Raw genomic sequence first — 13,875 nt, forward strand, 5'->3', positions numbered from 1 at the left:
TCTAAGGGATAAAACTTTATCTAAAAAATAGTTTGAGAATTTTCCACAAAGACCCGGGGAAGACAGCAGTGGCATAGAGGGACGGGGGTTCACCACAGAGTTAAAAATTTTAAATAGAATTCGTGGATTATCACCATTAGTGGAAATAATTTTAGAGAGAAAAGCCGCTTTAGCCGTTCTGGCAGCAGTTTGGAACTTCGAGCGGCTAATACGTAAAATATCATAAGAAGACTGAAGTCTATCACTCCTCCACTTCCTCTCATCACGCCGACATATACGTCGAAGGGCACAAACAGAATCATTTAACCAGCATTGTGAGAAAGTTCTAGGGCGTTTCATTTTGATGGGTGCAACAATGTTAAGAATCGAGGAACAGGTGGTTAAAAGAGTATTAGTAGAGTTCTCAAGTGTGTGTGGGGAAGAACAATCCAGCATACTAAATGGGGAGTTAACAAAAGACGTAATAAAGTTGACCACAGTATTGGCATTAATAGTGCGCGTAGGATAAAGAGGAGAGTTTAGGTATTGTCCAGTATCACCCAGGTCTACATCGAAAATGACCGGGGAATGATCAGAGAGACCAGTATTCCTGATTTCCTTAATGCAAATGTCCACATTGAATGAAAAAACCAAATCAAGGGTGTGGCCTTGAACATGGGTAGGCTCATTCACCCACTGAATAAGATTAAAGGAATCAGTCAGCACAAGAAAATCTTTAGCCAATTGGTCATTCATACAGCAAACATGAATGTTAAAATCTCCAGAAACAATAACAGCATCATATTTAAAAAGAACGGATCCCAAAAAATCAGCAAATTCAGAGATAAACATCTTATGATATTTAGGCGGGCGATAAACCACGACACACAAAGTGGTCCGAGAGCCCGTCAGTTCCAATAGCTGAACTTCAAAACTGGAATAGGTTGGAGAGGATAGCAGCCGTGCATCATGTTTATTTTTGAAAACCGAGGCTAAGCCACCACCTCTACCAGTTAGCCTAGGTGAGCTAAAGAAGGCACAGTCAGGAGGTAGAAGCTCAGAGAAGGGGATGAACTCACCCGGAGAAGTCCAGGTCTCCGTTAGAAATAGGACATCCAGTCCCGAGGTGAGAAAAAAGTCATTTAGGAGGAAGGCCTTATTTGAAAGAGACCTGACATTAAATAAGGCCAACCGAATCCGGGGGGCCAGGACCTTAGTAGTAGCCCGTCGCAAGGAGCAAAGGTTGTTATGTTGAACACCGCGGCCAGGCGGTGTTATCCAAAATCGGGCAGAGTGGTAAGCCACTGGGCGAGCAGGGTAGGTTTGAAGGCCGACGGAGCAAATCCAACGGTGGGTTAGCAGTCTAGCCGCAGAGTGGCTGCTGAGATAGTGGAAGAAACGGGATAGCTCACGGCCTGTAGAAGGGAAGTCCATAGCCATGGCTCTGATATAAGCCTTAACGCGGACACGGACGCCGCTCCTCCTACCTCCTGGGTTTTAATTGCACCTTAGAACACACATGCATCAACACTACAATGAGCGGGTGGAGGGAGGCTTGGAGTCTTCTCTCACCCCCATTCTCTGCGGCCTACTGGAGCGGGGGGGCTAGGAGGAGTGGGCCGTCCGACTGCGGTCTGGGGCCTCCCTGCTGCTGCGGAGTCGGGGCGGTCTGCCTCTCCCCACCGCAGGGAAAAGGGTAACACCACCTGGGTCTGGGTGCAGTTCCCCCCTCCAGGGGCAAGGGTACCTAGACCCGGTTAGTAGAGTACGCTTGGGGAGTGTGATCGTCCCTTTATGTCTGTCTCCACGTCGGTTGAGTGTGAAGTACATATGAGAGCATGAGGGTGGGAATGGATGTTTGTATCTGTGTGTGCCTGTATGTCTGTGTCTATATGTCAGGTTGGGTATCAGACGCCACCTCTCTGGGGACATCTCGGGCCCTCCAAGGTTTGGAGGCCTATCTCCACCCACCACCACTTCCCCTGCCGGTGGCGGACTCCCTCAGGTGTCGGTGCGTTGGTGGTTCTTTGTATCTGGGGGTGGGCGTCCGGGTACACACCGGCTCACTCCTTGGCGGCTGCTTATTGGGGCTCGCTCGGGCCACTTTGGAGGTGGGGTGCCCCCGGCCTCTCGGCCTGGGGCTCGGTCACTCAGGCACAGCTGGCTGCCGGCGGAGCTCACGGGCGCGTCACTGCAACTCCCCCTGGCTTCTGCTCCGCGGCTGCTGAATGAGCTCTCATCTGGGACTCTCCTTAGCTCTTACTGGGACAGTGGCGCGGCTGCCCCTCTGTTGGTCTTCCTTGGTCTCTTGTGTTCTGGGGGCCTCTGGATGTCTGGAGTTTTGATCTCCTCCATACCTGCTTGATACCATAGAGGACAGGGCTGTGGCTCCCCACACTCTCTAGCAGATCATTACATGGAGAAACCTTTGGAATGCAAGCATGCTGATCCACACAGGTATGCACACAGGTGTACACATGGGTATTCACAGATGCGGACTACAGCTTTCTTGGCTGCTGCCTCAAAGCACACTGTGCGCTGTCTATCTTGCGTGCTGCACAATATCGTTCACTATTTAGTAACTATTGATATCTATGACTAGCTAGTTTATTGTGATGGTGCTTTTTTTTTTTTTTATTATTATGTTGCTCTTTGTTGTTTGCTGTCTCCCCTGTTTTTTTTGTTTTTCTTTCTCTCCATACAGGTGACCCAGGAGTTTTGTTTTTTTTTCTTTTTTTTTTTCTCTCTTCCCCCCCTTCTCACCGTCTCTTCTCCCCTTTGGTTTTCTTTCTTCCTCTCCCCCTCTTTCTTTCATTCTTTCCCCCTGTCCTATTAATTAAAAAAAAAAAAAAAAAAAAAAGTAGTAGCCCGTCGCAAGGAGCAAAGGTTGTTATGTTGAACACCGCGGCCAGGCGGTGTTATCCAAAATCGGGCAGAGTGGTAAGCCACTGGGCGAGCAGGGTAGGTTTGAAGGCCGACGGAGCAAATCCAACGGTGGGTTAGCAGTCTAGCCGCAGAGTGGCTGCTGAGATAGTGGAAGAAACGGGATAGCTCACGGCCTGTAGAAGGGAAGTCCATAGCCATGGCTCTGATATAAGCCTTAACGCGGACACGGACGCCGCTCCTCCTACCCCGTTTCCTGAGGCGTTTCCTACGGAGCATGGGAAGAGGAGGATAGGTCACATAGGTAGGGGAGACAGGCATCAGGGGGATAGCGGCACCGGCTGTAACGCAGTCAGGTCGTTGAGAACAGGAAAACCGAAGATTCAGGAGCGTGTCTCTGTCATAAGTTATTAGTGTACAATCACCTAGAGAACATAAAACCAAAGATAAAACAACGAGAAGTACAACGCCAAGGCGAAGACGTGGTCGGAGACGGTCAGCCATGCACACCGGCGCCATCTTGCTTCCACTGTACATACGGTAAAGTGGAAGCAAGTGAGGACTCGAGCAGCAGAGTTCTGAATGAGCTGTAGTTGTCTGACTGATTTTTTTTTTAGGTAGACCTGTAAAGATGCTGTTACAGTAATCAAGCCTACTAAAGATGAATGCATGGACTAGTTTTTCCAGGTCCTGTTGAGACATCAGATCTTTTATCCTTGATATATTCTTGAGGTGATAGTAAGCTGATTTTGTTATTGTCTTAATGTGTTTTTCTAAGTTTAGGTCTGCATCCATCACTACACCCAAATTTCTCGCCTGGTTTGTGGTTTTTAGATGTATAGATTGAAGTTCTCTGGTGACCTGTAATCGTTTTTCTTTGGCGCCAAAGACTATTACCTCAGTTTTGTTTTTGTGTAGCTGGAGAAAATTGTGGCACAACCAGTCATTAATTTCCTCAATGCATTTACCAAGAGCCTGTACAGGGCCTCGGTCTCCTGGTGACATTGTGATATATATTTGTGTGTCATCTGCATAGCTGTGGTAGTTTATTTTGTTGTTCTTTATAATCTGTGCCAGTGGGAGCATGTAAATGTTAAACAGAAGGGGTCCCAAGATGGAACCTTGGGGAACTCCACATGTGATACTTGTCTGCTCAGATGTGAAGTTACCCATTGATACAAAATATTTCCTGTTTTCTAAGTATGTTTTGAACCAGTTTAGTACAGTTCCTGAAAGACCTGCCCAGTTCTCCAGTCGTTTGAGTAATATGTTGTGGTCTACTGTATCAAATGCTGCACTGAGATCCAGTAAAACTAAGGCTGACATTTTTCCACTGTCTGTATTCAGACGTTTGTCATTGAACACTTTGGTCAGCACTTTGGTAGTACGACTTTGCTAAGCTACAGAGCTGCCCCGCTTGATGGATTGTCGGAGCATTACAGCTACCGTAGTCAGGAGCCTCGCGGAGTGATACGTACTGTGCTTCAACGTAATATTACAGTATTGTGTGTGTGTGTGTGTATAAGGACCATAAATGGCACCTGTAAGAGACGTGGTTACGAAGCGGATTTCAAACTCCAGGCTGTCAGTCACGCAGTAGAAGTTCGGAACAGTGCAGCTATGAAATCTGTCTCTTTGTTGTTGTGCTCAGCATCTTTTAGTTTACATTTTGACTGCACAATTGTGAGCTTTTTGCTATGCACAAAAACAACATAGTTTTCTTTTATTTATGGAGCATTATTATTTAATAAATGCTGATAATTTATTTTTGAGTAATGTCTTCATGTACATCTATGCTGTATGTTAAGTGCCTGTGTGACATCTGGGACACAGCTTTGGCTAACAGGGCTCTAGACTAATGGGGGCACTCAAATTTTTCAACTGCATCGCTTAACACCGCAGTTTTATATGTGCACTTTTTTTTGGGGGGGGGGAAGTTGAAATCCATACAGACAATATTCATTTCTAAATGATTAACTAACAATCTTGTTCTTAAAGTACTTTGTCAATATTGTAGAAAATGTTAATCATCATCTCGGCCTCCTCTGATGACCTGTTTGCTGTTGCATGCTGCTGAAAGGCAGTGGGGAGAGGGGACACTTGGGCAGTGCATTTATTGCAGCATATAATGTGTTTTCTGGATACACTGTGCTTTTTCAGCATTCAAAGATTGATGGCTCCGTGTCAGAGCTGGCTATGAATTTCAGACAGATCAGGCCTTAACTTAACAAAAAAGTTATCAATAGTTCTTTTCATCTTTTCTTATTACCCACAGCTACATCCACTTCTGTCAGGCCTAGGCTGCTCACTACGGCTGGGTATCATCACTGATCTCTATAATCCATTCGATTCCGGTTCTCAAAGTCCTGATTCGATTCAATTTAGCCTCAGACAGTCAGAAATTTTATAATTCTGATCATTTATCAGTACTGACACATGTGAGACTTCATCAGAATTGTGAACATCACAGCAGATCGCTTTGTGTCAAAGTAACTGAGAATAAAACACAGAAAAACATGAAGGAGATTGAAAGTTTAAATTTCTTCAGTATTGAACAGCAGAAAATAGTCTTTCTTGTCCAAGGTCATTTAAGGGGAAAAAAAAAAAGAAAAGAAAAAGACAGCGGCTGACAGCGCTGTAAACAACAGTAGACTGGTGGGTAATAAGTGAATGAATAATGCAGAAAACAGATTAGAGACGGGAAACTGTTCTTGAAGTACAGAGAGAGAGAGAGAGAGAGCTAGCTGTGCATGAAGTGTGATTTTTATCATGGTGGAAGCAAAACAGCAAAACTCAGAAGGAATTCATGACGATGTTCATCAAATGTGAAGCGTAGTTTGCTGCTTCTTTTGCTGCTGGCTCGCCGAATTTTGGTTGCACAGCTTCTATTTTAAACACTTGATGTACTCAGCTGCATGAAGAGCACGTTTGAGTTTCTCTGACACAATTAAATAAAACCTGATGAAGGTCAAAGGTCGCCACTTGTATGTTGAACTACAAACTTGTCATCTGGAATTCTTTCACAATTTTTTGCAGATAGTGTGTTATTTATCATAAAGTGATTCAGAGTTATTCATACCAGAGTAACCAGAGAGGATCATATATTTTTAAATATATAACTTTCTACAGGACTGAATATAATATCTTTATGTAAAAGTCTGGAGCCTCTGGGGAGTATCCGAGTATTTATAACATTACACAAACCAAGGGTCTCATCACAGTCTTCATGAAATGCTGGGTTTATCCATCTTCTGAGGCGGGCCTGCAGAGGAGCTCTGAAGATTTCCCTGTGAGGGAGCTGCTGGTGACGATGATGAGTCCTGCTTGATCAGTATGATGAGCTTCAGTGTTCCTGTTTCTTAAATGAAGCCTCTCTCAGTGGATCAACAGAACTTGTTGATCAGAAACAGAAAGTGTTTGCTGTTGATATAATATGGACTCTATTATTAAATGAAAAGAACAAATCACACTACACTACTGAAACATTCTGCTGATGCTTTTAAAGTTTCCATGTTACCAGGCTGTAGAGGGCTCTGAAAATGTAAACAGTTTTAGATCCATTACACTCACAGTCTTATGTTAAAATCTCAAAGGACAGCGTTATATTTTTGATATTAACAGTAACTCTTGGCCTCCTTGGAGTGTGTAGCTGATCTCATCGCTGTCTAAGAATGTATAATAAGACCTAAGGAGTGCTGAATCCTTCAATAATACAGACTATTAGAGTAACAGGTGTGTAGCATCGCTAACACAGCTAGCAACAAGCCCCCAACACATTGCGTATGCTAGCGGCTAATCTAGCAAACAAATTAACAGTGGTTTTAGATGTTGATAAGCTGTGTGTCTTTTTCATAACAGTGACGTGGTTGCATTTACCTTAATTAAACGAGTCGTCAGTCGCGGTAAACCAGCTAAAAACTGGAGCAGCCGGGCTACGTAAAAAGTGTAGGGGGGTGTGTTTGCGGTCACGTCCAGCGGGTGTGTGGGCGGGAGCATTACACAGTCGCTCCACCTCAAGTCACTACTGCGCAGACTCTGCCTCCAAAAATGCAAGATGGCAGCCTCCACAAGCAGGATATTTTGGCTTCATTTTTGCACAATGGGAGGAGGCGGTGTCGCTTCGTCCATGTTTTCTATAGTCATTGGTTTATAGTATGTGTGTGTACATGGCAGTAATTTTATTATGTTGTTTTCTGTATCTCTGTTACCATGTTACTATTTTTAAGTTTCATGAATGTGCTGCATGAAAAACGTTTAGTGTGTGTGTGTGTGTGTGTGTGTGTGTGTGTGTGTGTGTGTGTGTGTGTGTGTGTGTGTGAAACACCCTGTGCCTAAAACTATGTGAAAGTTACCGTATATATGTTCAGTGCAGATAGACATATACTGCATATAGTTATATATGTCATACAAAAATCCACCACAGCATGGAACAAAATACACCCACATGTAACAGTAATAGCTAAAAATGTAGCAAAAGAAACCATAACAGACAAAACAAAACCTTTCCATTGCCCAAATACTGATGTCATCCACCCCTCCAGAGGATTGTCAATTTCAGAATGCTCATGCATTGCTTTGGATAATGTTTGGAGGCCTTCCAGGGCTGTGGTTACAGAGCCGTCTGCGGCCATATTGTTGGGAATGAAAGTGCAACACATACCTCCAAACATTACACAAACACACCCTTTTTCCGTCAAGAGCCAGTCTATTCTGAACTGCCATGAGTGATGAGGGACCCAGCTGTTCGGCCAATCCCTCCATCGCATCCCGAGTCAGATTGGCCAACCTCAGAACATTGTAATGGACGTAATTAATTTGTTCAACATTCTTATTTTTAGTCACTGGGAAAAGAGCATTATAGGCATGTTTTTAAACCCTGCTGCAACCTGATCTAGTAATTTTGTGATGGTGGGCTGAGTGGCAGGCAGGAAAAAGCACCCAAAATGCAGGACTCTCAAAACAGGACTGGAACTCCAAATGCAGCTTTATTGCGGGCAAAACTTACTCGTGAAATAAAACTCAGAAAAGAGTCACTGGAGGACTGGACATAACGAACACACAGCATGTTGAGGGTACAACACGACAGAGAGCACAGGAAAACACAGGGCTTACATACACAGGGGAGTAATCAGGGAATGAGAAACAGGAGGGAGACACAGCTTGGAGAAATTAGGCTAACGAGACGGGAGAAGTAAAACTGAACACATTGACATGAGACATGAACTTTCAAAGTAAAACAGGAAACAAGAAGCAATTTACTAAGACACAGACTTGACAGAGAGACAGAATTGACAGAAAATATGAACTGTAATACAAAATCAGATCAGCCCAACTCAAGAATCAGAACATAAATCATAATCTAGAAAAACACCAAAATACAAGACAGAGAAAGCTGGGTCAAAATGACCCAGAACCGTGACAGATGTATGATCACTCAGGACTCACCTAGGGACCCTATGGCATCTATATATGTTGGAGACTCAACAGATAAATCAAACGAGGAAGTGGACCTTTTAAACAGCACATGGCGTCTACGCCGAGCGGTAAGCTGTCGTACCCTGTCTCCTGAGACTCTCACCCTCTTTTCACCCACAAGTATCAGCGGCGCTCCTAGGCGCACCATGCAACACAACTCAATGTTCCTCTGGTAATTCTAGCATATAGTCTGTATTCCCCACAATAATAATAGAAACCCGATCCGGCCCAGGGGTCAATATAAGTTCCATTTTCCCAAGAGGAATTAGCTTCTTGCAACCAAATCTGTGTGTGTGTATATGTGTGTATGCAGCATTTTGCATATCAGCATAAACACTTGTTAGCACCAGCGTGTGCATATGTATTCGTGCGTGCATCACTTTTAACTGAGTCAGCGTGTAGGTGTTCATCACTTTCCTGTTCTGGTGTCTTGGGTAAACCACAGTCTGAAGCGTGCCCTGGGGTCCTGCCCTCCTCCTTTTCAGTCTGTTTGCGACCACTGCTACTGCTGCTCACAGTGCTGTCCACCCTGGTTCTGACTCCAATTGGGGCAGTCCTTTCTTCAGTGTCCATGCTCGCCGCAGGTGAAACCTACATCATTGCTCCTTCTGTCTCTGCCACGCCCTTTTCCTGTGCTGCCCAATCCTCCGTGTTGGTCTGTCACCGCCCTGTACAGTGTTAATGCAAAGTTATGGAGGTCAGCATTCTGTTGCTAGACCTCACTTTTCATTGGAGCTTGATGGGCGTGTCGTCACAGCTCTGTCAGCTGAGGTCTTCTGGGGATCTCCTCCTGTCTAGTGAAGCGGGCCTTGGGTTTAGTGCCCTCTGTCTCTGCTGGGTGAGGCGCCCCTCCTGCAGCTCAGTTGGGATTTTCAGGTTGTTGTTGTGGGTCAAGCTGCTGCAGAGGTTAGTCAGGGTCACGTCGAAGAGGGTAGAGGGGAGAGCAGGAGTCCAGGTCAGCTTTGGCTTCCAGGGCTTGCAGAGCAGCCTGTAATGGGGCATAAGTAGAAGAACAGACAGGGGTGGACAAACAGGAAAATGATGCACTATCTGGTGTATTATACCGAGAGTGGAGAAGCGCCGGCCCAGGCTCTGTGTCAGCTCTCTCTCCCTCCCCTCTTTCCTCCTTCTCTCCTATCTCACTTTTAGGCGTTTCTTTAGGCGGTTCTTCTGAAGTTGCTTCCCCCCCCCCACTGCCTCTTCTATCCACATCGTCAGATACCTTTTTTAAAAATATAATCATCTCATCTTTTCTCTAATCTAATTCAACTAATTTCCATATCAATTTATAACTCACTCATGTTGGTCAGTCAGCGGAAAACATCCCACATTTTTACTATCTTAACAACTAAATTATCTGATCATTGGTTGGTCATACCAGTCTCTTTTACAAAAGTCACATTGTTGTCCTGCAACCTGGAGAGTTATCTGTCAGCAGTAAACAAATCTAACATTTAATAACAAGTGTTCAGTTTCCCTGCTTTAGTATTGCTGAGAGATATTGACGTGTTCTTAAGTGTAAGGTGATCTTCATTGCATGTGTGTGCGTTAGTTGGCAGGTTAATAGTATGTGTTCAGTGGAACTACTCTCCCCTTGCTCGTTTTTTTTCCCCCAAAAAATGCATCTCCTTAAAAGGTGCCTTTCTTTTGTTCAATAACACTTTTGATCCGTCTATCCACATTTTAACACGTCTCTTTCATCACTCATTCTACTCACATCAGCTGAGTTCCTTCAGGCTGCCACACACACTCTTCACATCACTGCATTCCTCAGCATAATGATTCATAATGATTTTACTTAATGATACTATTTTTCCCCCTTTCTATTTTTCAGCATTTCTTTTACTTCCCTTTTTGCCTCTTCACCCTGTGTTTTAGGCACTTTTCCCCGTGCAGTCACGCAGACTTCCTCCCCTAACTTGTCTTCCACCCAGAGCCAATCTCCACTTCCTCTCTCGCCTTCATGGCCGACTGCCTTTTCCTCTCCAAGAATGTGACATGATGCCTGTCAAATTCTACTCGACACACACACAGCTGCGGAGATCAACCATGCCAATCTAATCTGCCTCTTTTTCTCAACGCAGCTGCTATTAAACAACACAAAATAATTCACTCGCCTGTGGGACGGGTCACAACATATCGGGCTCTTAAAATCCTTTTAATTTAAACAGTCACCGTAAGTTTTACACTGTTTGGCAAGCAGACATCAACCTGTGGTTATTAACAAACGACTCTTGCTCTGTGCTATTCTAGAATGGTTTGAGGGTTCTCAATTCTCAGGTTATAAACCTAGACCTGCAGACGCCGCTGGTCTGACACTACATCCAGATGCCAGGCCCCTGTAGCTGGTGCAGCCGAAGATAGCGTAGGCCCTGCCAGCTGTTCCCCGGCAGACCCCAAGCAGCTGGGGAAAGAGGGCGGCTGGGCGACGGTGTGGAGGAAGTGTAGTCTTAAACAGAAGCCCCAGGTACACCACCAACCCGTTCATGTGTCTAACCGTTTTTCCCCACTCGGCGACACACCCACTGGGGGTCAAACTCTGGTAATTGGTGTTTCTGTTCTCAGACATGTGAAGCTAGAGACACCGGCAACCATAGTCAGTTGTCTTCCAGGGGCCAGAGCAGGCGACATTGAAGGAAATTTAAAACTGCTGACTAAAGGTAAACGTAAATACAGTAAAATCATAATTCACGTCGGCAGTAATGACACCCGGTTACGCCAATCGGAGGTCACTAAAATCAATATCGAATCGGTGTGTAACTTTGCACAACAATGTGGGACTCTGTAGCTTTCTCTGGTCCCCTCCCCAATCAGACCAGCAGTGACATGTTTAGCCGCATGTTCTCCTTAAATTGCTGGCTGTCTGAGTGGTGTCCCAGAAACGATGTGGGCTTCATAAAAAATTGGCAAACCTTCTGGAGGAAACCTGGTCTTGTTAGGAGAGACAGCATCCATCCCACTTTGGATGGAGCAGCTCTCATTTCTAGAAATATGGACAAATTTATTAAACCCCCCAAAATATGACTATCCAGAGTTGGGACCAGGAAGCAGAGTTGCAGTCTTACACGCCTCTCTGCAGCTTCTCTCCTCCTGCTACCCCCCCAAAAACCCATCTCCATAGAGATTGTGTCAGCTCCCAAACAGACAAAAAACAAACTAAAAACCAGCAACAAACAACTTAAACATAAACAATCACAAAGAAAGAACAATACAGTATCCACATCTGAACCAAAGAGTAAAACAGTGAAATGTGGATTATTAAATATTAGGTCTCTCTTCTCCAAGTCTCTGTACATGACTGAATAATTGATCAACAAATTGATTTACTCTGCCTTACAGAAACCTGGTTGCAGCAGGATGATTATGTTAGTTTAAATGAATCAACACCCCGAGTCATTCTAACTACCAGAAACCTCGAAGCACAGGCCGAGGGGGCGGTGTGGCAGCAATTTTTCACACCAGCCTATTAATCAACCAAAGACCCAGACAGACTTTTAATTCATTTGAAAGCCTGATGCTTCGCCTCGTCCACCCCAGCTGTGAAACTCAGAAACCAGTCTTACTTGTTATCATCTATCGTCCACCTGGGCCTTACACAGAGTTTCTGTCTGATTTCTCAGACTTTATATCTGATTTAGTTCTGAGCTCAGATAAAATAATTATTGTGGGTGATTTTAACATCCATGTAGATGCTAAAAATGACAGCCTCAACATGGCATTTAATCTGTTATTAGACTCAATTGGCTTCTCTCAAAATGTAAAAGAACCCACCCACCACTTTAATCACACTCTAGATCTTGTTTTAACATATGGCATAGAAACGGAACATTTAACAGTGTTTCCTGAAAACCCTCTGCTGTCTGATCATTTCCTGATAACATTTACATTTACAATAATTGATTACACAGCGGTGGAGAGTAGACTTTATCACAGTAGATGTCTTTCTGAAAGCGCTGTAACTAAGTTTAAGAATATAATCCACCCACTGTTATCATCTTGAATGCCCTGTACCAACACAGAGCAGAGCAGCTATCTGAACGCTACCCCAACAGAGGTCGATTATCGTGTTAATAATTTCACCTCCTCACTACGTACGACTCTGGATACTGTAGCTCCTGTGAAAACTAAGGTCTCTAATCAGAAGTACCTGACTCTGTGGTATAATTCTCAAACACGTAGCCTAAAGCAGATGACTCGTTTGCTGCTTTATAAGAAAGCCCTCCGCAAAGCCAGAACATATTACTGATCGTCATTTTAATCTTAAATATGATCAACCTATCTCTAATAATCAGCTATGTACCACAGGCCTTCAAGCTGGCTGTAGTTAAACCTTTACTCAAAAAGCATCTCTAGACCCAGCAGTCTTAGCTAATTATAGGCCAATCTCCAACCTTCCTTTCATATCAAACATCCTTGAAAGAGTAGTTGTCAAACAGCTAACAGATCATCTGCAGAGGAATGGCTTATTTGAAGAGTTTCAGTCAGGTTTCAGAGCTCATCACAGCACAGAAACAGCTTTAGTGAAGGTTACAAATGATCTTCTTATGGCCTCTGACAGTGGACTCATCTCTGTGCTTGTCCTGCTAGACCTCAGTGCAGCGTTCGATACTGTCGACCATAATATCCTATTAGAGCGATTAGAACATGCTGTAGGTATTACAGGTACTGTGCTGCAGTGGTTTGTATCATATCTATCTAATAGACTCCAGTTTGTGCATGTAAATGGAGAGTCCTCTTCACACACTGAGGTTAGTTATGGAGTTCCACAGGGTTCAGTGCTAGGACCAATTCTGTTTACATTATACATGCTTCCCTTAGGCAGCATCATTAGAAGACATAGCATAAATTATCACTGCTATGCAGATGACACCCAGCTCTATCTATCCACGAAGCCAGATAACACACACCAATTAGTTAACCAATTAACAATTAACTAATTGCATTAGTTAAATTGTCTTACATACCTAAAGACCTGGATGGCCGCTAACTTTCTGCTTCTTAATTCAGATCAAACTGAGGTTATTGTACTCGGCCCTGAAAATCTTAGAAATATGGTATTTCGAAAGTTTTAAGAGACATCGTTGACTGGAAAAGTTCTCCGCCAGTTTCTTCATCCCACAGGGATTCTGTTAGGCTATGCCCATTGTGGACCTGCATAATGCCAGCAAGGACAGGAATCCTAAAGTAAGCATCCAAATACTCTTCTTCCTTCTAAATTGGTGCAATTGAGGATGATTTTCTTGATAGGGTATGGCATGAAAAGGTCAAAAGAAGACTTGATGTGTTGTGCATGAGTAACTGCCAAGCGTGTAGGTCCTAGGGTCATCCAAATCACATTGGCAGCCATGAGGGGGGGGGGTTCATTTCTTGAGCAGGAAGACTATTCAGTTTTTGCCTTGTTTTGACATCCATACAGTGTTATTTGCAAGCTGCTGAGAGTCTGGCCCTATAGCTGGGTGCTCACAGGCTCATCCTGAGGCTCTCTGACTCTTCCAATATCAACTGTAACACAGTCTGAACAGAGAATCACTTTGCCAT

Source organism: Rhamphochromis longiceps, linkage group LG22 (assembly GCF_057381845.1).
Source record: "Rhamphochromis longiceps isolate RC_006_pf linkage group LG22, R_longiceps_female_GT1.1, whole genome shotgun sequence".
Taxonomy (NCBI): Eukaryota; Metazoa; Chordata; class Actinopteri; order Cichliformes; family Cichlidae; genus Rhamphochromis; species Rhamphochromis longiceps.